Source organism: Rattus norvegicus, chromosome 2, assembly GCF_036323735.1.
Source record: "Rattus norvegicus strain BN/NHsdMcwi chromosome 2, GRCr8, whole genome shotgun sequence".
NCBI lineage: Eukaryota > Metazoa > Chordata > Mammalia > Rodentia > Muridae > Rattus > Rattus norvegicus.
Genome location: NC_086020.1, coordinates 53,421,722 through 53,443,908, shown reverse-complemented (window position 1 = coordinate 53,443,908; position 22,187 = coordinate 53,421,722). Strand labels below are relative to the sequence as shown.

At 43.7% G+C, this 22,187-nt stretch overlaps 1 protein-coding gene across 3 annotated transcripts in view; it reads left to right on the top strand.

Moving 5' to 3' along the window:
- The window catches only part of Nim1k (NIM1 serine/threonine protein kinase), a 47,782-nt gene that overhangs the window by 7,340 nt on the left and 18,255 nt on the right, over positions 1-22,187 (top strand). The window contains exon 2 of one of the 3 annotated variants that reach the window (XM_039103523.2): positions 14,032-14,318. The exons of the other annotated variants lie outside the window; for them this stretch is intronic. The gene's annotated coding sequence lies outside the window, so the exon portion shown is untranslated. The remainder of the gene's footprint in view (positions 1-14,031; positions 14,319-22,187) is intronic. 3 annotated transcript variants of the gene reach the window in all.

The window sequence follows — 22,187 nt, the reverse complement described above, 5'->3', positions numbered from 1 at the left end:
CTGGCACGCAAACCTGGGGACTTTAGTTCCAATCCCCTGAACTCACCTACCAGTCAAGATGGGTGGTGCTCGTCATGCTTTTAACTCCAGCAGTCCTAAGGATGTGGAAGGCAGAGACAGAAGAAATCCCAGAAAGCTCTAGGGTCAGCTAGTCTGCAATACACAGCACAGCGGCCAAACAAGAGATGCTGTGTCAGACAAGATGGGAAGCAAGAGAACCAACCAACCGCTCCTTAGGCTGACCTGGACTGCCACAAATGCTCTATAGCGTTCTCTCTCTCTCTCTCTCTCTCTCTCTCTCTCTCTCTCCCCTACCTTCTTCTCCCTCCTTCTCTGCCCCCTCCCTTCCTCCTCTCCCTCATCATAAAAGCTCCTATCAGTATCTAGTCTTATGTAAGATACCTAAATATTTTATAGGACATTAGTTGAAGCACCTCTGTAGTCTTCAGAGATAGTGCAAGGATGGCTTTTAGAAGAAAGGAATTGGTCTCAAAGCTCAATGGCCATTGTTTGGGCGACCTAGATTTTAAGCAGGGGGTGGGGGTGGGAGAAAGAACTAGGGGCTAAAGTCATGCTCTAGGACGGTGAATAAGAACAGCGGCAGGGAGCAAAGGTCTTGCCTAGACCATAGTGGAGAACTCTGTCTTTCCACATCTCCCATAAATTGTATCACAGTTCAGTTAAATCCATATTGAGCTTACATTGTTAGAACTCTACAATAACTGTTCACAGCCTATCCAAGCTGTAAACTGTGATTGTATTCCTTCCAGCCTTTCCCTCTTTATTTCATATGACTTTTTGGAAGATATATTATATCACTTTAGTTTTTTTGAACCCATCACTATTTCTTGCCAAATATTCTAATGGCTGTGAAAACATCTCTTCTCGGTATGTACTCACATTCAAAGGCATCTGGCTAGACCTTTCCTGGCCTCCTCTAAGCCATACAACACAGGGCTAACTGTCAGTTGTCCAGTCCCAACCAGATATATATGGTTCGGATGCATGTGGGTGTTCTGATTTCCTGTCCTCTCATTTTCCCCATCCTTAGTTTACTGCCTCCTTTAATTAAGCACTTCTTCTACTAGCTTAAAACTATTCTTTTAAACCTGGGTAGTGGCAGCACATGCACTCAGGAGGCAGAGGCAGTCGGATCTCTGAGTTTGAGGTCAGTGTGGTCTACAGAGTGACTTCCAAGATTACACAGAGAAACCCTGTCTGGAAACAAAAACAAAAACAAGAAAAATGCTATGTGTAGAAGTGTTTTCCTGAATGTTTGTCTGCACAATGTTCGTGCCTGATGCCTGTGGAGGCCAGAAAAGGTCATCAGATCCCCTGGGGGTTACAGATGTTCAGAGTGACTATGTGGGTGCTGGGAATCAAACCCAGGCCCTCTGCCAGAGCAGTGTTCTTAATTCGGAGCCATCTCTCCAGTCCCTCTGTTGGTGGCAGCTCCTCTTCCTCTTCCTCTTCCTCTTCCTCTTCCTCTCCCTCTTCCTCTCCCTCCTCTTCCTCTTCCTCCTCCTCTCCCTCCTCCTCCTCTTCCTCTTCCTCCTCTTCCTCTTCCTCTTCCTCCTCCTTCTCTTCCTCTTTCTCTTCCTCCTCCTCTTCCTCCTCTTCCTCCTCCTCTTCCTCCTCCTTCTCTTCCTCTTTCTCTTCCTCCTCCTCTTCCTCTTCCTCCTCCTCTTCCTCTTCCTCTCCCTCTTCCTCTTCCTCTCCCTCTTCCTCTTTCCCTTCTGTAGGATTTACTGTTCTTACAGATCTGTCTACTCAAATACAAAAAGAACAAATTAGATTCTTCTCAATTCAACTTCTAAGAGTTCTGCATATGCTCGGATTATAAGAAACTATATTATTCAATTAGTCTGCCTGATCCCTCACGCAGATCAATTTTATGTAGGGTAATTGGCCTTTAGCCCAGTGAAGTAAATTGCTATGTGCTTTCTGCACAAGGGAGACATTTCCTCAGTAGTGAGGAAGGAAAGCCGCTGTGAAGAACATGGCCTCAGTGTGCCCTCAGTGGTGGAAAGTGTTTGCCTGGTGTCTACAAGGCTTTGGATTTGGTCCCTAGACAGACAGATCAACAGACAGACAGACACATACACACCACCACTCAAAACAAAGCCGAAACACAAAATACACTGCATGGAGGCTGGAGGGAAGGAAGGGTGACAAGGAAGCCATGCTTGTTTTAGTTCCTGCAGAGGCTCTGTGACCCCAGCCACTCAGAGGCTAATGTACGAGAGATCTACAACCTAGCAGTTCAAGGCCAGCCTAGGCAGAATTGAAGATGACACAGTCCAGATTCTAAGCTCTTTTGCAGTGTTCAATGACATAATGGCATAACTGACCTAAAGATCAGAGCTGCAATCTCCAGAGAGCCAAGGACTGGTTGTGTCCTCTTCAGAGAACCCAAGGTTAGAAGGATGTTAGTTCGCTTGTTGCTAGGTTGTGTCCTGAGAGCCTCTTTACTGTTTATGACTGTTCTGTCCTGTTCTTAAGAATTTTAAGGATTTTTTTAAAAATTAAAAAATATGTGTTCATATATATATACACACATACATTTATGTATGTGTATGCACACACATATATGCATGCATGATATGTTGCTTTAATTAATTCCTTTTCCCCTTCCTCTTCCTGATTCTCTGCTTACTAGAAAGGCATAGTCAAGGCATTTGAGGGGACTAACCCTCACTTACTAGTTCTCTGGGGTTGGACAAAGTTCTCAACATTTTTAAACTGCTTATTTCATCAGCAGAATGGGTAGTATGTTCTCTGTGGTGGCTTGAATGAGAGTGATCCCCATAGGTTCACATATGTGAATGCTTGGTCCCTGGTTGGTGGAACTGTTTTTGGAAGGATTAGGAGGTGTGGCCTCATTGGAGAAAGAGTGTCATTGGGAATGGGTTTTGAGGTTTCAAAGGTCCACTTCAGACTCTGTGTGTGTGTGTGTGTGTGTGTGTGTGTGTGTGTGTGTGTGTATGTCTGTCTGTCTGTCTGTCTCTGTCTCTCTGTCTCTCTGTCTCTCTCTCCCTCCCTCCCTCCCTTGCTTCTTTTCTCCTCCCCCACTACTCTCTCTGACTCCAACTTGTGGATAAGATGTGAGCTCTCGGCTACTGCACCAGCATCATGCCTGCCTGTCTGCTGCCACCTCCCTGCCGTGATGTTCTTGGACTCACCCTTTGAAAGTATAAGCAAGCCCCCAACTAGATGCTTGCTCTTATAAGTCACCTTGGTCATGGTTTCTCTTTGCAGCAATAGGAGAGTAACTTAGTCTCTATCTTCCAGAAATTGTTACAATGACTGAATCAATTGTATAAGAATATTTAGCACAGGGGTTGGGGATTTAGCTCAGTGGTAGAGCGCTTGCCTAGCAAGTGCAAGACCCTGGGTTTGGTCCTCAGCTCCGAAAAAAAAAAAAAAAAAGAATATTTAGCACAGTGTTTGGTATATAGTAAATGATTAATAAAAGTAGTTTTTCAATATTACTCACTGTTATGATAACGTCTATTATACAGACTTAACCCCAGCTAAAAGAATAACTACTTCAAAATATCTGTCTGAAGGTGCATACATAGTAATGTATATTCCTTCATAGAATCTCATATAGTATGCTTTAATTATTTTTCTGTTATTTTTTACTAGTATTCATTTGGAAACTACTGTATCCTTGCTTCCATTAAATGCTAGGATGTACTGAAGATAAGAAACAGAAAGCTGGTTTTAGACAGGTTGAACACAGTTTGATTATGAATGTGTTCAGTGGGAACACAGATGACTTAGCAATTAACATCAGGTGGTAGAAAAGAGGAAATAATGAGAAAGTACTTTCCCTGAGCATTTTCTACATTTAAAATCATACCTAATCTGCAAATAGGGATACTTTGACCCCTCCCTTTCCTATTTGTACCCCCTTGTTTTCTTTCACCTGTCTGTCTGTGCTAGCTACAATTTCAATCACTATACTGAAGAGAAATGTCTTACTTCTAATTTTAGTGGAAATACTTTTGGTTTCTCTATATTTAGCAGGGATATTTATTCACGTAAATTGTCTTTATTACCCTGAGATGGCTCCATATCCCTAGCTTCCATAGGGCTTTAATCATGAAGGGATGGATACTGAATTGTATTGAATTGCATCTAACAAGATGGCTGTGTGGTTTCTCTATCTGGTGGATTTACACATTTATGAATTTACACATGTTGAACTACCTCTACAACTGTGATGAAGCTGATTTGACTGTGGTAGGTAATCTTCTTGATACACTTAAATTTTGTTTGCAAATATTTTACTGACAATGTTGGTATATGTGTTCATTACAGAGGTTGGATTGTAACTTTCTTTTTCATCAGAGCTTTGTTTGGCTTTTGTATCAGAGTAATACTGGATACTGGCTTCATAAAAATAGTTTGGAAATGTTCCTTTTCTATTTTAAGGCATATTAAAGGCGTATTGGTTGCTAGGGTTTGTTTATTTGTTTAATTTTTTTAAGATTTATTTATTGTATGTGAATACACTGTTGCTGTCTTCAGACACACCAGAAGAGGGCATCAGATCTCATTACAGATGGTTGTGAGCCACCCTGTGGTTGCTGGGATTTGAACTCAGGACCTCTGGAAGAGCAGTCAGTGCTCCTAACCACTGAGCCATCTCTCCAGTCCTGTTTGGTTTTTTTTAGGCCTGGAAGAATTCTGTGCTATATCCATCTGGTCCTGGACTTTTCTTTTCTTTTCTTTTCTTTTCTTTTCTTTTCTTTTCTTTTCTTTTAAGTTAAGGATATTTAATTACTTGCTTCTATTTCATTGGTTGTTATGAGTCAAGAACTTCAATATAAGAGCTAATAGCCTGAATCTGACAGAGGAGAAAATAGGAAATATACTTGAATGTATATATTGAACCCAATAGCACAGGCATTAAGACCAACAATTGACAAACAGGACCACATGATACTAAAATGCTTCTGAATAGCAAAGGACACCACATTCTGGTGAAGAGATAGCCTACAGAATGAGGGCGAGTATCTAAAATATATTTAAAAAGGAAAAGGAAAAGAAAAGAAAACTAAACATGAATAAAACAGCCCAGTTACAAAACAGGGCATGGGAATAAACAGTTCTCAAAAGATGAAGTAAGAAATGGCAGAGAAGGGGCTGGAGAGATGGCTCAGTGGTTAAGAGCACTGACTGCTCTTCCAGAGGTCCTGAGTTCAAATCCCAACAACCACATGGTGACTCACAACCATGCGAAGTGAATCTGGTGCCCTCTTCTGGGGTGTCTGAAGATAGCAAGAGTGTACTCAAAATGTAAAAGAACAAATCAATTAAAAAAATAAGAAATGGCAGAGAAACATTGCTAATAGCCTTAGTCACCAGAGAAATGCAAATTAAAACCACTTTGAGATTTCTCCTCTCCCCGCCCCCGTCTCCCAGGCAGAATTAATAGCCATAAAACAAATGCTGGCGTGGATATGGGGAATGGGAATATTTATTCGCTGCTGATGGGAGTGCAAGCTAGTGTAGCCACTGTGGAAATCAGTGTGGAGGTTCCTCAAGGACTAGAAATTGATCTGCCACAAGACCCAATGGCATCATTCTTGGACTCCGACAGAAATTGGCTCACTTGTGTGCTTATTGCTCTTTGATTCAATAACCAGTAATAGGTTATCTCTTTTAGAGATCTCTCATTTTGTTGGCCAGTGGGGTCTCCTCAGACCCCCAAGTATTACACACAATTTGCCACTGTGTTTGGGAACCCCCTAGAAGTTGTAGGTAAAACTCTATTGGCTGAAGGTACCACATACTTGAGTCTTAAAACGTGGAGAACCAAGTGGGTGCTGACCTAGAAGGAAGCTTCATTCTTACACTGCCAAGCTTTCACAGTGATGGAAGATGCTATGCAGACTACGATGGGGAGAGAGAAGCCATCAGTCTAACTCTACAGCAAACGTGAGAGCCACGGTAACCACTGTCCTGGCAAGGGATGCCCCTTGGTGCAAGAGTGGCAGGAAACCCAGGGAGTAACTGAACATTCTCTGATGGGATTTAAGGTCCTCACCATGAGATAGAACCCACACCTGGCACTGTCACCAGGACCAAGCATCTATGGCTAGATGGGCCGGGGGTCCTAGGTGAAAACTCGATATTATTTTGCTAGGTGTATATCAGACTAAATACTAATTTATTGCTATGCTCATAAATTTGTGCATCTCTCAACCCTCATCACAGAGGTTTCTTCTTGCAGTATATGATTAATTAACATATGTAACACGCAGAGAATAAGAGGCTCACTTCTTTTTTTAAAAAAAGAAAATTTATTTGTTTCTTTATGTATGTATGTGAGTGCACTGTTCCTGTCTTCAGACACATCAGAAGAGGGCATCAGATCCCATCATGGATGGTTATGAGTCACCATGTGGTTGCTAGGAATTGAACTCAGGACCTCTGGAAGAGTAGACAATGCTCTTAACCACTGAGCCATCTCTCCAGCCCTGGAAAACTGCATTTGTAAAGGCACCTGACATGAGACCATTAGGAATAACTTTCAATGTTGAAGCAGATCTCAGACCATTCTTTCAGACTAGGCATTTAACTGTGAGCCCGTGGTCCTTGGGGGAAAGAGATTGGAGAATCCTTGGGATTCTGGGTAGACACTGAGCTGCTTGAGCCTAAGAGGTAGGACTTAACTCACTGCTACTTGTGTTGCTTTTGGCTCCTTTGGGGAGAAATAAAACTTGGAGAAGTTGGAAGAAGGGCCCAGGCAAGGTCATGGGTGTATATATTTAAAGAGCTGTTTAGAGAAGCTAAGGAGTGCAGGAAAGGTCTTAAAGACAGAGTGGAGATTATTTTTTGCGCTTTAAAAATAAAGTTAAATCTTCTGGAAGCGACTAGCATAGCACATCCTAAATAAAGCCTGGAAAGAAATAAGACTTCCCTACACTTAGTGTGGTCCCATCGGCCTTGGCAGCTTTCCACACTCGGTTGTTTTGGTTGTTCAAGAACTGGCACCAACACTGGTTTGCAAACATTCTGATGCCCCCAACTCAAATGGTCCCTTAGGAATGTCTACCCACCCGCTGCGTGCTTCTCAGGGGACGGTAGCCTGTCTTAGGAAAGCAGAGGGACATTTCATCATTCCCCACAGTGTTTCGGAAAATTTCCACCAGACATGAGCTGCCCAGGGGAACCTCTAGAAAACCTGCCCTTGTTTCAGAGAAAGACATAAAAGCATTTAAAAATATTTAGTTGTTTCAAAATTCATTTTACCTTCTATTATTATTTTTATTTTTTGTCATAAAACAGTTTATAGCGTTTAACTTTTCAGATAATAAAAATATTCTTATGAGAGAATATCTATTCTGGGGAGTCATGCCACCTTTAAAAACATCTGTGCAACTCAAGTCAATCCATCCCGCATCTAGGGGACCCTTCCAGGATCCCGGGTGCTCAGAGACCTGAAGGAGTAAGACTGGGGATCAGATGGGCAGGAACCCGTGTGAGCATGGGCAGAGTGAGCGCGTCCACCATGGAGGGTGGAAAGCTAACAGCAAAACAGTAAGCATCCTGGAGACAGCAGAGGCAGCCCCAACTTCTGCTTGGAGACTCCAGAAGAGCGGTGGGGAAGGAAGAGTAGAAAGAAAAAAAGAGAACATTGAGACCCATGTTAACACTCGAAGGTCAACCAACCACTAGACAGTTAAGCAAGAAAATAAACTAGAATTTAAAAAAAAAATGTGACCATACAGAAATCACACCACAGACAATTACCAAGCAGGGGCACACCAATAGCATGGACTTAAGGGAGTCTAAGAGGTAAATGCTATAAAAGTCTGTATTTCAGGTCTGGTGAAGTGGTTTGGTATACGTCTTAGGGTTTCTATTCCTGCACAAACATCATGCCCAAGAAGCAAGTTGGGGAAGAAAGGGTTTATTCAGCTTACACTTCTACATTGCTGTTCATCACCAAAGGAAGTCAGGACTGGAACTCAAGCAGGTCAGGAAGCAGGAGCTGATGCAGAGGCCACGGAGAGGTGCTGCTTACTGGCTGTTTTCCCCTGGCTTGCTCAGCTTGCTTTCTTATAGAACCCAAGACCACCAGTCCAGGGATGGCACCACCCATAATGGGCTGGGCCCTCCCACCCTTGATCACTAGTTGAGAAAATGCCTTACAGCTGGGTCTCATGGAGGCATTTCCTCAAGGGAGGCTCCTTTTTCTGTGATAATTCCAGCTTGTGATTTTGTGACACAAAATCAGCCAGTACAGTGTCTAAGGATGCTTGCCACCAAGCCTGAAGACCCACCCGAGTTCAATCCCTGAGCCCCAAGTGTTATTTTCTGACTTCCACACGCACACGTGGCATGTGTGCAACCTCCACACATATGCAGTGAATATGTAAAAAGATTCTTTTTTAATCTTCCTTTTTGGATGATCATATAGGTAGATCTGGGGAATAACCTTGCATTGAGAAAGATGGGAAGGAAGGAGGCCTGTTAGCAACTAGACACAGAAAGAGTTGAGCCTGACAGGCTTTCATGTTCTCCTCTAGGAAAAGAGCTCAGTGGGATAATGTATGCTCATTGTGCATGAAGCTGTGGCACCCCTCAGTCCCTGGTACCTCACAAGAAGAAAAAAGCCCATAGGTGCCATCCACCCTTGTCATATCACACATGCAATTAAAGATTCAAATCAAGCTAAGTGTGCTATGCTGCTTTCTGTTATTGTAGCAAAGAGCAAGACAATCAAGCCACGATATGAAAGGTTCACTGTGGCACACTGTTTGGGGGGTTCTCATATTCATGGTCTCTTGGTGCCAATGATTTGGGGCCCGTGGTGAGATGGGCATAGTGAAACAAAACCATTACTGTTAGCCAGGGAACAGAGGAAGAGGAAAGGCCTGACATTTGGTGATCCCTTTTGGAGGCCCACAACAAACCATGTCATTGACCATAAAACAAGTCTAGCAAACCCCAGCTTTGTATTTCTGTGATTATTTGGAAGCATTGAACATATCCACCAAGTGGCAGAATACCTTAAGACTCTTATCTCTCCACTTAACGTCTACGGGATCTATTGCTCCGCTCTCGGGCGTGAGTCTTCACCTGCTGTGGATTCCAGGTCTGCCCACGAAGGGCAGCAGGAGCGTGAGTGTGTAACAGGATAAGGGGGTGCCTCCTCTCTCTCTCTCTCTCTCCCCCTCTCTCTCCCTCTCTCTCTCCCTCTCTCTCTCTCTCTCTCTCTCTCTCTCTCTCTCTCTCTCTCTCTCTGTGTGTGTGTGTGTGTGTGTGTGTGTGTGTGTGTGTGTGAAGCTCCTCCCAGGCAGACCACCTGCCAATCTCCCCATCCAACATCCATCTCTCTGGAGCCCAGAATAATTCTTCCTCAGCATTTAAAAGCCTCACACTCTTCTGAGATTCTGAGGTGCAGCAGGAACACAGCTCTACCCAAAAGCTCCTCACTCAAACTGAATTCAGAACCGAACAGTCAGCAGGGTCCCCATCCCCCTTCCCCATTTCTTCTCTTCCTCCTTTTTAGTGATTCCCCTAAACGAAAGTAACATGGCCACCTTGTCCTGGGATAACAAGTGAGAGACAAAAAGGAGTGGCCACAGCCTGGTTGAGGCACAGCTTTGCTCTGCTGATTAATGTAATGGAGCCGCTCTCTACCCCTCAGTCTAACGTCCCGGATCGGTCTCCAAGCAGAGGCTAAGCACGGTTTCTGAGTTTGCTCCTGAATATTCTGGAACACCAAGAGCTCCTCGTGTAGGGTGGTGTCATGATTGTGAGACTAGAATTTGCTGTACTTGTGTCAGGTTCTCCAAGTCCTAACTTCAAGAGGAAACGAGTTTAGAAAGCCTACAAGATGTGTTCCTAACAATAGTTTTGGCTCTTCCTTGTTGCTCTTGTAGGCCCAGTGGAGAGTACAGGAGTCCACAAGTACTGTCTGTCTGTCTGTCTGTCTGTCTGTCTTAGTTTGGGTTTTACTGCTGTGGACAGACACCATGACCAAGGCAACTCTTATAAGGACAACATTTAATTGGGGCTAACTTACAGGTTCAGAGGTTCTGTCCATTATCAAGGCATTATCATCATGGCATCACCCAGGCAGGCATGGTGCAGGAGGAGCTGAGAGTTCTACATCTCCATCTGAAGATCACTGGGAGAAGACTGGGTCCCACAGGGTTAGGAGGAGGGTCTCATTGCCCACCCCACAGGGACACACTTCCTCCAACACCTCCAAATAGTGCCACTACCTAGGCCAAGCATATTCAAACCACTACACTGTCTGTCTGTCTGTCTGTCCAGCTATCTATCCATGTATTTGTCTATTTATTGAGGCAGTATTTGTTTCACTATGTGGCCCTGGCTGTCCTGGAACTCACTATGTAGACCAGGGTGGCCTCGATATCACAGAGATTCGCCTTCCTCTGCCTCCCAAGTGCTGGGATTAGCAGTATGCTCTACCATACCTGACTTCATTTCTTCCTTTTTTTTACCATCAGTATTGAGCTTTCTACAGTCCATCGGTAATTACGCCACTTGGCCCACGTTGTGCCTGCTACGCCTTTCTTGGCCATCTATTTCTAGATTCAAAACTTCCCCTCTTTTGAGTGTTGGATTCCATCGTCCCACGCAGGTATTGTATTAGAGCTGTTACTTTTACATATGTGGTCTTCAGAGATTGGAAACATCCTCAGAAAACAACAGAGATTGGGGCTGGGGATTTAGCTCAGTGGTAGAGCGCTTACCTAAGAAGTGCAAGGCCCGGGGTTCGGTCCCCAGCTCCGAAAAAAAAGAACCAAAAAAAAGAAAACAACAGAGATAAATGTATATATTTTTGCCCCTAGGTCAAGGGCTAATTATAATAAAAACAATTATAGAAGATGTCCAGGTGGTTAAAAAAATTAAAACAACTGGACCCCTACTTGTACCCTGGTCTCCCTTCCCTGCCTCCTGACAACAGTTAAATACTCACTTCATGCAGGCTGAAGTTTTTCTGCACACTAGACATGCAGCCTTTTCTGGTATCTGCACAGATCTGCATGTAAATGAATAATAACGTGGTTCTCACGGAGTGCTCCTTTGCTTTACAATTCTAATTCCAAAAAGGCGAGCTGAAGCAACATGGGGGACAGGAGGGAGGCAGTGACCCCGCCCCAGGCGTGCCAGAACCTTCTGGAAAATGCTTTTGCGTTTTAAATAACGATCAGTCTCCAGGGCTTTGCACTCTGCTCCTGCACTGCCCTGTGAGATGAGAGATCCTCATTATCTACTTTCATTTGCCTCCTTGGGGAAAGTTTTTCAGTCAGAAATACAGGTCAATTAGCAAGCTCCACGGAACAGTGTGATTCTAAGAGCTGGCTGGGAAGCCTGCTGGCTTCCGGCGGGCACTTCTAGACTGTCTCTCCAACAGCACGAAATCACTACTTCAGCCAGCCCCAGTTAGGGACCACTCTAGAGAGCAAAGCATCTCTAATTACAGTTGCCTTCTCTTTACTGTCACTGAAGTCTGAGAAGTTGAAGAAATAAAGGCATAGCCAGCCAGTGAGCCAGCCAGTCACAGCCATTTCCCCTCCAGTTTTTTTGTTACTGTCGTTTTTGTTTTTTATTTGTTTGACATGGCTTGGTTTGTTTTCTTAGATGAGGTCTGACTTTGTAATTCAAGCTTCTTCGTGCCTCAGACTCCAAGGACCAGGTCTTTTTTCTTTTAAATGATTTATTTTTTTAATCTCTCTCTCTCTCTCTCTCTCTCTCTCTCTCTCTCTCTCTGTGTCTGTGTGTCTGTGTGTCGGTGTGTCGGTGTGTCGGTGTGTCGGTGTGTTTGTGTGTGTCCTAGGAAGGGAGAAGATGTCAGGTCCCCTGGAGCTAGCTGGAGTTACAGGAGGTCATGAACCCCCTGACACAGTCAGGTCCTAGGATCTGAACTCTAGACCTCTGCAAGAGTATCGAGGACTCTTAGCCACTGAACCCTCTCTCTAGCCCCTTCAGAGAGCAGTTTATTTTGCTTTCTGCAAGTGAAGTATATCGGGCTAGGGACGGGGTTCAGTAGGTAGAGCATCTGCCTAACTTCCCATGAAGCCCAGGGGTCAATCCCTGGCACTGCCCACATCAGTTAGGAGGATCACACTTGCTCCTTGACGCCATGATTCATGTTCTTCCGTGGGTTTGCCTCGTTTACTGCCTTCTTGAAGTTGTAAGGGCAGCTTGGTTGGGACATACCTCCTCTTTGTGTGGAGTTCAGCATGACTACTTGTACCTCTGAGTTCCGGGTGTCCTGTTTCCTCGGTTTTTCGGTACACTCACAGGTATGAACCTATGAAGAAAGGTGAATATTCTTATTTCATTTCCTTAATTGAGCAGTGTTTTAAACCTATGGATATTTTGGTTTATATGAGCAAAACAGCTTTGTCTCTCCCTCTTTTTTTTTTTTTCTGCAGACATCAGGAATATTTTTCTGTGAGATGAGTTGATTGAATGTCCTATATGGAAATGGGTGGGGGGTCCCTATGTTCGCCCATGGCCTTTTCTAAGCGGGAACTGAATTGAACTATGTACACCAAGAGCAGGCAGAAGCAGCCTCTGCGTGGGAAGTAGAGGGATTTATAAGACTGAAATCTCTTGCTTCATCCTCCAAGATCTGTACCAACCACAGGATGTGTCGTTTACTCAAGAATTTTATTATCTCCCCTCCTTTCTTCTCCCCTCCCTCCCCCTCTCCTCCCCTTTCTTCTCCCTTCTTTTGATAAAGCCTTACTGAGTTGCCTAGTCAGGTCTTGAGCTTGTGTTCATCCTCTGTCAACCCCCTGAGTGGCTGGAATTACAGGCCTGTACAAATAAACCTGATTTCAGCCTTTTTAAAAGACTCAGAGTTGCTGGGAATGTAGCTCAGTTGGTAAACTATTTCCCTAACATACGTAAGGCCCTGGCTCAGGACAGAGTACCACAGACTGAGCAAGACAGCACCTCCCTGTTTCGTCAGCACTCTGAGGAACGGGTGAAAGGGTCAGAGTTCCGAGGTTGTTCTGGGCCACTTGACAAGGTCCAGGCCTGCATGGACACACAAGACCCCATGTAATAGCAACCAAATGCACAAAATTATAGAACGAGATAATTAAAACAATGAGTCATTATAGTTGAACCTGGACAGAACATGTAAGAACAGATACAAAGAGGTGGAGAAAATGGGGCAACAAAAGAGGGAAAACTTACAGCTATCACCACAGGTAACAGAAATTTAAAGCAACTTCTGGTAAGTTACAGTGCATATTGTAAAGTCCTAAGCAATATTAAAAGAAACCCTAAACATTTATAGTTAAAAAGTAAAGAGCTATCCACCATACCAAAAACCAAGCCAAACCAAAACTAAACAAAAAACCAACTCTGCTCCATAACTAATATATATGGTTTTTGTTGTTGTTGCTGCTGCTGCTGTTTTGAGACAGGGTTTCACTATACAGCCCTGGCTTTCCCTGAATTCACTCTCTAGGCCAGGATCTCTAGGCCTTATCTCACTGAGATCCACCTATCTCCACCTCCTGCACGTTGAACGGCCTGCACCACCACCACCCTGCGCATGAAGAATATTTTAAAAGGCTTATCTTTCCTCATCAATTTGACTTGGTACCTTGGTGGAAGAGACAATGTGTGAGTCAGTTTCTGTCTTCTAAATCGATCTATTTATCCACTTGTCTATCCTTAAAAGTGTGTGCTAGCTAGTTCTTATGTCAACTGGACAGACTAGAGGCCTTAGAGAAAAATCTTAACTTTAAAAAAGAACCTCAACTTCAAAAATCTTTTTTGGATTAGTGACTGATATGGGCGGGTCCATTCTACAAGGGGAGGTGTCACCTCTGGGTGACATTTTAAAAAATGCGTGCTGAAGGAGCAGGCCAGGAAGCACCATTCTGCCACAGTTCCTGTCTCCCTCCTTTGACTTCCTACTCTGACTTCTCCTGGATAATGAACTCTTAAGCTCTAAGATCAAGTAAACTCTCTCCTCCCTAAGTTGCTTTTGGTTATGGTGTTTTATTACAGCAATTAAAACCCAACTAAGACACACTGTCGAAATTACTGTAGTTCTTGGGCTTCCGGAAGTCTAAATAAGGGAAACATGGTCGCAACCCTTAAGAAGTGTACGATCTGATTGGAGAGCCGGCCTGACGTTATGAGTCATAATTTTACAAGCAGTGAAGGGAACCATACTCCTGGCATCGGGTGTTAGAAGTACAAACGAGAACTCTGGTTTGTGATGAGTGGGAAAGCTCCCGAAAACGGTAAACCGGAAATCAGACCCACAGAGCCGACGGCAGATGCTGGCCGAGGTAAGCGACATCGTGCTCAGGGTGTTTGAGGGCGCAGAGAGGCCTTGCTGGGGTGCAAGTGAGTAGCGGAGTATTAGAGGAGGTGACCTCAGAGGGGACACGTGGGGAAGAGTCTTGGAGGACGCTTTAAGCTTTTACCATGAAGAAGATGGGAAGCTATGGAAGCATTTTAAGAAGTGACCTGATTTGATGTCCTCTAGAAGGCTTCGTGGATACTTTGAAATTTCTGGAGGGTCATGAACATGCAAGGACAAAGAGAGACCTATGTTTCTGTACAATTTCCACATTTAGATTTATTTATTTATTTATTTATATGTTTATTTATTTTGTGTGTTATGTATGTGGGAGCTGTCAAGTTTGGTGACAAGTGACTTTAACCACTGCGTCATCTCACTGGTAGGTAAAAGAACCAACCGAAAGCTGGTGGCAGCTTGGGCTTGGTGGCGAGTAGCTGTTTTCTGAGTGTTCTCTGACAGAAGGCCAATAGGATCGGCTGACAGACCAGATACGAAATGTGAGGGAACAGAAAAGTTGATGTCAATGGCTCAGTAGAAGAATGTGCTGCTAGTCACCAAATGAGGAAAGCAAGGAGCGGAACAAGCCTGAAGAAACAAACAAAAACAAACAAACAAACAAACAACAATAAAAAACCTCAGAAGTTTCATTCTCCTACTGTAATCCAAATATGGATCTTACTCCTGACACCCAGGCAAGCTCTCCTAAGGAAGACCTAATGGATGATATGGATTAAGGTGGACGAGTCATCTGAGCTGTCAGTAGGGTACTCTCAGGGTGGAGTCAGAAGCACTGTGGGATGGGGCTGCCACCCAGTGACTGGGGCTGCTCTCAAGAACAACTTGGGAGGGGGCTTGAACCACTGGAATGACAGGAAAAATATAGAGGCAAAGACCAGATATTAGTACATGGGTCTCAAGTGTCATCACCTAGTAGCAGAGGGAAACGTGAGGATGGGCTAGAGCAGAGGAAATGAGCCATCGCTCAGGGTCAGGAAGACTTAAGGAGGATACACTGAGACACTGAGGTCATGGGACGTCCACATCTGGCAGGAGACTTGCTGAGATGATGTAAAAAGACAAAGGAAGAGGTGAGAGAGGAGAAACTGTGCCAGGAAGTGGGCTCAGGGATAGTGTTCCTAGCACCTACCGCATATTAGCTAAAAGCCAGGTGCTAACTCTCCATAGCTTAGCCTCACCTTCTCTGCTAATACCTACCTCTATAAAATTGTTCTAATTACACTTTTATTCATTGATTGGGTGTTGGAGCAAGTACTTGAATGCCGTGGTGCGGGTGTGGAGGTTAGAGGAAAATAATGGAAGTTAGTTCTCTCCTTCTACCAACTGGATCATAGGGATGAAACTTGGGTCATCGGGTTCGGGGACGAGTGCCTTTATTGGTGGAGTCACCTCTCCAGCCCATCGCTCCAGCTCCACGTGTAAGAAGTCAATCATTACCATTTATTTCTAGTGTGTGGTGTCTTTGGAGCACATTAGCTAATCACAGTTGGGCAGGAGGCCCTGGCCCCTGTCTTCATATCTAGACCCTCTTAGATCATCCTAGGACTGAAAGGTTACAGGCAATCCACTTGGTGACTAGACCCATGAACCAGAAAAGGAGGGAATCTCGAATCCCAGGATACACGTTAGGTAAGACTTCAAACCCTGGCTCAGTAGGATGGGGAACTTGAAGACGGGACAGAAGAACCCAGCCAACAAGGAATTCAGAAGGCAGGAATGCCATTAGGAGTATAAAAACTAACGCCGTGTACCAAGTCAGAGGGAATAGCTATGTTTTGTTTGCTCGCTTGTCTTTTCTCTAGGCTGACCCCGGACTTTGCAAGGTCATAAAGCAAATGTTTTACTGTCCATACTCTTGAGTCTTCGCACTTTATTATGAAGTGAAGTCTATTATTATGAAGTACTGTCTCTCATGGCTTGGGAGCCTTCCCTGGAATGCCTCCTAACACCTAGATCAGAATGCTTTCAAGCCCACCTTCTGATTGGTTATGGCAGAACGGAGAACCAGGCTACTGCATGTCCAGCGTGGGTTCCTGGGTTCTCGGCTTTTACTAATGATTCGTGTGGGTGCCTCAAAAGTCCAGAAGGGGGCAATGTGACATTAGGACTTCGTGCCTTTTACGTTTCACCAATGATTTGGACTTCTATTTAACATTGCTAAATCCAGAATCCCAGAAGGTCTGAGATGTCATGGGTCCAGTCTTCTCGCTTGCCAGTAAAACCCCTGAGAGAGAAAGGGCCTGGTCTAGAACAGAAGCCAAGGTCTACCCTAATTCTGACCCTAAACCAACAGCACATGCCCCTCCCTCTTTGGTGGCTTGATTTGAAAGAACTGCCTTCAAAGTAGAGTTCCTCAGCTTGCATCACCCACTGACAGTGTTTAATGAAAGGACACATTTACAATTCTCTCTTTAAGAGCTACAGTATTTTTTCATAAGTGAGTTAAAACAGTAATTTTGTATTAAAGATACTGAAAAAAAATGAGAAAACGCGAAGCTTTAAATCCCCTTTCCCTAAAGTTCTATAAAACAAAAATGCATTGACCAAGTACAGGCAAAATTTAAAGCCAATGAAATTTACATTGTTAGAAAATTTACATTCTTTTTTTTTTTTTTATATATATAAGTACACTGTAGCTGTCTTCAGATACACCAGAAGAGGGCATCGGATCTCTTTACAGATGGTTGTGAGCCACCATGTGGTTGCTGGGAATTGAACTCATGACCTCTGAAAGAGCAGTCGGGTGCTCTTAACCGCTGAGCCATCTCTCCAGCCCCCGAAAAACATTTACATTCTTACGGGAAAAGTAAGATGGCCGGCCTGGCAAGATGGCTCAGTGGGTAAGGACACCTGCTGTGACCTGAATTCACCTCCCATGTAGGAGAGATCTGAATTCACAAAATTACCCTCTGCCCTCCACACATGTCCACACATACATAACCTATGATATATAAAATTGTAACAAATCATTTAAATAAATAAATTGATGATATGGTTTTATTGAAGTTAACTTTTTTACTCCCAAGTTATAATGGCATTCTTTTTGATCACTAGTCTTCCTTCCACAGAATTAGATAGAGTTAAGATTTGTGGATTTGATTGCACAAAGGTATAAATATTTGAATTATTCTGCAGTCCCAGATAATTGAATTTTGAAGTCTCTGCGGTTGGTTGCCTTGGCCCACTATCCTTTGTCTATTGTCTGTCTCTAAATAGAGCCAATTCCCTAATCCCGTCACCCGTGTTGCTCTCCCTGACTACCAGAATATCTTCCATTATGTCCAAGTGAAGTTACAGAACATAAAAGACAGCAGTTTGGGCTTTCATGTGCAAACATTTTAATCCCCTAAAAATAAACTGTGAGTTGCAAATAAGTACGAGTGTCCCCACATTGCTTCCTAAATTAGCCCTTTCTGGGGACATGGAGAATGTTTGGTTTTCTGCTCAGGGCTACCTGCTTGTGGTTCAGTGCATGGCAGGTTCAGGTCACGACATGTCTCTGTGTCACCCCCTGCTTGTTTGAAGGCAAGTGCTGTCTTGTAAAGGTGCTCGAAGGGTTTATGTTTTGGGTTTCTGCATTTGGCATCCAGGAGCCTGAAATGCTTCTGTTGGATCACGGCCTTTTCTATTCTTGTTCGTTTGAAATGGGTGGTTGATAGGCGACCTAGACACTCAGCTCTCACCTTCAAGAAGCAAACTCAAAGGCAACTTTGTTAACTTCAGTTGCCCCCAGATTTCATTTGTTTAATGCATGGAAGGGGACTGAAGAGTGCTCACTTCACAGTGTTGTCAGGGTATCCATTCCTGAGGGATGTGTCAGAGACTGAGGTGAGGAGTGAAAGGTTGAGCTGGGGGTCAGAGACTGAGGTGAAGGGTCAGAGGCTGAGGTGAGGAGTGAGAGGCTGAGCTGGGGGGGTCAGAGCCTGAGGTGAGAGGTCAGAGTCTGAGGTGAGGAGTCAAAGGCTGAGGTGAGGGATCTTCTTCTAACTCTCTGTCTCATGTTTTTTCATGACAGTGACTTTCATTAAACTTGGAGCTCTGTTTTGCTTAGACTGGCTGGCTGGCCAGCAGGCCTCTAGGGTCTCTCTTTCTCTGCATCTCCAGCGCTAGGGACATAGATACTCATGACTGCATCCAACATAGAGGCTGGTAGTCCAAATTCATGTCCTCATGCTTGAATAAGAAGCATTTTACCACTGACTCATCTTCTCTGTCCCTATACAATATGATTTTTTAAATAGTTGCTAAATTTTGCTCCATCAAAGAGTAGAATAATTGTGGGTTTAAAATGCTAGACATTCTACATCAGACAACACCCTGTTGAATGGCCTCCACTTGCACACACACACTCAAACACACACACACACACACACACACACACACACACACACACACAGCAACTCTGGTCCAACCACTCAGTTTCATTTACTTATGTTTTAAAAATATTTAATCCATCGTTTAAAGATTTAGAGAGTTTATCAATAAACAACAACAACAAAACAAAAACAAAAACAAACAACCGAAAAAACCAAAACTTCTCAATTCCCGATTTCCTTAGGGGATTACAAGACTAGACAAACATATGCTTGCATTTCAGCATGGCTACCCAGCTGGGGCAGAGCAAGGACTGCCTTAGCATGCTGGGCACGGGCACCTAGAAGGGTCATCCATACAGAAGTCCTTCCTGCCCCATCCTCACAGACATTTCACTCTGTGATCTGGTGCACTCTACTGTGGCCCACAGTAGAACTCAACACTGAAGAGAGTTGGTGTAGGCCCAGCAGACTGAGCGGATTGGCTGTAGATTGTGAGTGTGGGTGGACCCCAGAAGACGGGAGAGGAGCAACAGAGCAAAGCATCCTGTGATAGCAAGTGGAGAAACGGTTACAGTGTTACAGAGTAGCGGGGCTGCACTCACACAGAAACAGTTTGCACTGATTTTGCATTTGCTACAGAACCTCTCTCACTGATGCCCTAGGGGAATCTCAGTGCATATGTTGGGAAATAGGAACTAAGGCCAAATGTATCGATGGTGCAAATGATTTCTAAATGCTAAAATAAACTCCCAAATGGACTGTATTTGTTAACGATCTCTGTGAGGGTGTAATGTGTCCGAGAAGGCTTACAACCCCAGTCTGATTATCACCCAATCTCCTGGCCTCATATAGAAAAATACATACATACATACATACATACATACATACATACATACATACATACATACATCACCCAGATTTTCCTCTAAGCAAGCCTGGCCCTGCCAACCAACAAAGGGTTTGTCTGAAAGCTTTGCCTAGAAGTTTTGAAATGGAGATGAAGAGAACAAAGGCAAGATGGCTTCCTTTGATATTATTTTCACAGCGTGTTGCAAGTCAAGAAAATAAATTACCAAGGAAGCTCTGTTTTCTTTCATCTTATTTAACGCCTCCCTGTGCAGCAGTAAGCTAATAATTAAGGGACTGCCTCCTCCTCGGATACTTTGATGTATGATGACCGACTCCATATATTTGGTTGAGTTTTAAAGCTCTTATTAGTGTCCATAAAAACTGGTCAAAATCAAGGAGGCAAAAAGCAAGAACAACAGCGGAAACCACCTGCATCTGAAAAATGGGAGACTTCATCAGAAATTAATCGTGCCTTAACTCCATTATTCCGTGTAATTTTCAACATGGTCTAGCTTGATGTCTCGGGATTCTAGTAAAAAGCAGTCAGGATATTGCTGTTGGTAGCAGTTCTTTAAACTCTAAGTAGGACTTCTATTGAAGGAGACCTAATGTGAGTAAGTCTCCAGGAGGAGAGGGGGCAAAACTTTGCAAAATGAATATGTATTCACCTGTGGGCAGATATAGCTACACAGATTTACCATTCACCCATGGACATATACACTCTCTCCTCATTCATAACTGTTTTAGAAATGTCCAGAATTTATTGGCAATTCAAGTGTGACCGGAGATGTATGTTTGTCACTGTCGAGAATGTAACAGTGTGGCTGGAAATTCTGATAATTGGATGAAATGATTATCCAGACTCTTCTCCTTTCTTCGCTATTTTTCATCTCTTCTTGGTTAAAAAAAATAAAATCTTCAAGTAAATAATTTAATTCCCAAGAGAGCATTTGTTTGCTGAGTAGTAGTAGTAGTAGTAGTAGTAGTAGTAGTAGTAGTAGTAGTAGTTGTTGTTGTTGGTGGTGGTGGTGGTGGTGGTGATGGTGGTGGTGGTGGTATGCATGTGTATATGTGTTTGTTTGGTTTGGTTTTATGGATGTTTTTCTGCTTCTTTCTGGTTCTATTTCCTTCGAGTTCCTTTTGGCTGTTGCGGTAGTTTGGGTGGGTATGGTTTCTTCCATTTTGGAGCCCTTCCTTTGGTGAGCCTTGGATGGCCATTTGCTCTAGTAGGAAGAAACTACATCCTGATGAGAGTTCTGTCTCTGTCCCTATCTCTCTCTGTGTGTCTCTCCATCTCTCTGTCTCTGTGTGTCTCTATGTGTGTCTCTCTGTCTCTGTCTCTCTGTCTCTTTCTCTGTCTCTGTCTCTGTCTCTGTCTCTCTCTTGTGTGTGTGGGGGGGCACTGGCATCGAAGAATTTCGCAGTGGGCAGTCAGAGAGATTTTTGCATTGCACAATCTCTAAATGTAGACTTTGGGAGGCCCTTTTCTCCTGAGCTAGTCCAACCAAAGAAAATCCCCTGCCTGGAGGATTAGATGTTTGGTTCCCTCCCTTTCAGAAACTGCAAGTGCAGGGTGGTGAAGGAAACAGGATTGCATAAACAACTTTTACCTAATGTCCTCTCCTGCCTAGGGTTCTTTCTGAGCTGGTACAGGAGGGCAGAGGACATTCCTGCCTAGCTTTGGAGAAACAAAGGCTTGGTTCTTGCTCTCTTTCTCACTCAAGTAGTTTCCATGCTTTTGACTCTGCAACCTCCAACCTAACTACTGAGATATGCACTCCATGTTTTATGCTTTTGCTTATATTTATTTACATGATTTATTTTGAAATAGCAAAGGGTTCATTTCCCCCCTAATTGGATTATCAGCATTATCAACAAGTTTCAATTCATCTTCAATACAAATCTCATTCTTATCAATTTGTAAAAGCTTCTTTATCTACTTTAAATAGAAGAGTAACTGTTTCATTCAAGAGCACATCACAAGAAATCTAACTTGAGGGTATACAGCTTGAAAACCACTATCCAGCTTGACCGCTGTCAGCAATCGTATCTGACATGTGGGGTGCTGTCCCTAGGAGGAACCAAGAGTTAATTAGGGTAGTGATGTTAAAACATTATTGTAATTTTTAGGGCCAGAGTGGAACTCAAGATCCAGAGCTCAAATTGAGAGTTTTGGGGAACCAGGAAGGCAGAGAATGAGTAATGATGCTGCCAGCAATTGTGTAGGCGCCAAAGGAGCAGGGGCCCAAAGTCCTGCGGACTTGGGAAGAGTGAGCTCTTGGAATGAGAAATACAAGAAGATGCATTTGTAAGGAGTCCTTCAATACTTCCCGACTGGGTGATAAAATTGCAGCTAAGATCGTCATCTACCCTGGAAGGTGGAGTCAAGAGTCCTAGCAGCTGGTAGAGCATAGCCTAGGCTTTGGAAAGAATGTGCTGGAGTAAGTTTTCTGAGATAGTTAAAAGTAAATGTTGGGCTAGAATTATTAGTGTATAAATAAAAAGATAACTACCTTTGCCAAACCATACCAAAGTCTAATATTGGATAACTTGGTGCCTAGTTCATTTTTTTCTTCAACAAACTCATCAGATGAGTGCCAGGTGATGTGAAGAACCCTGTGGCGCAGACAGAACAGAGCACACCTTTTTTATTTATTTAGCTCTGGTAA